The following is a 521-nucleotide window of genomic DNA, read 5'->3' as shown; positions in this document are numbered from 1 at the left end:
CATTGTTTTTTGCGATGTCTTATCTTGCAAGAGGATTGGCCTACCTCTATTGATTAATCTTGACTGCTTAATCACAATCATCCTCATCATTTCATCCACTTGATTGCAGTAGACATTCCCTGCCATCGACTGACCAGGTTTCATGAAGCTGTAGTGGATAATACCAGCGCTGGAGCACCAAACAGACACCATTAGCTTTTTTTGATGAATGTTAGGTTTTGGACCGCATTTCGGCACTTAGTCTTTATCCCACCATTGTGCCAAACATTTGCCACCTTAAATTTGCACTCAATATTAATTATTTTTTAATACATTATCTCTTACTTTACTCTAAAGATCATTATAGAGAGAGATGTAGGTTAATGCTATTTTTTTTTCTGATTTATGAAGAATCCAACAAGGTATCTTGGAACTATACATATATGGCATGATAAAACTCTACTTGTAAATATCACCAGAAATAAAGGCTGATGTAATTGTATTGTCTAAGTATTCAATGAATGCTTATTATCATCCCTTGT

This window comes from Propithecus coquereli, unplaced genomic scaffold, assembly GCF_000956105.1.
Source record: "Propithecus coquereli isolate 6110/MARCELLA unplaced genomic scaffold, Pcoq_1.0 Scaffold333, whole genome shotgun sequence".
Classification (NCBI taxonomy): Eukaryota; Metazoa; Chordata; class Mammalia; order Primates; family Indriidae; genus Propithecus; species Propithecus coquereli.
This window is presented reverse-complemented; position numbering follows the sequence as displayed.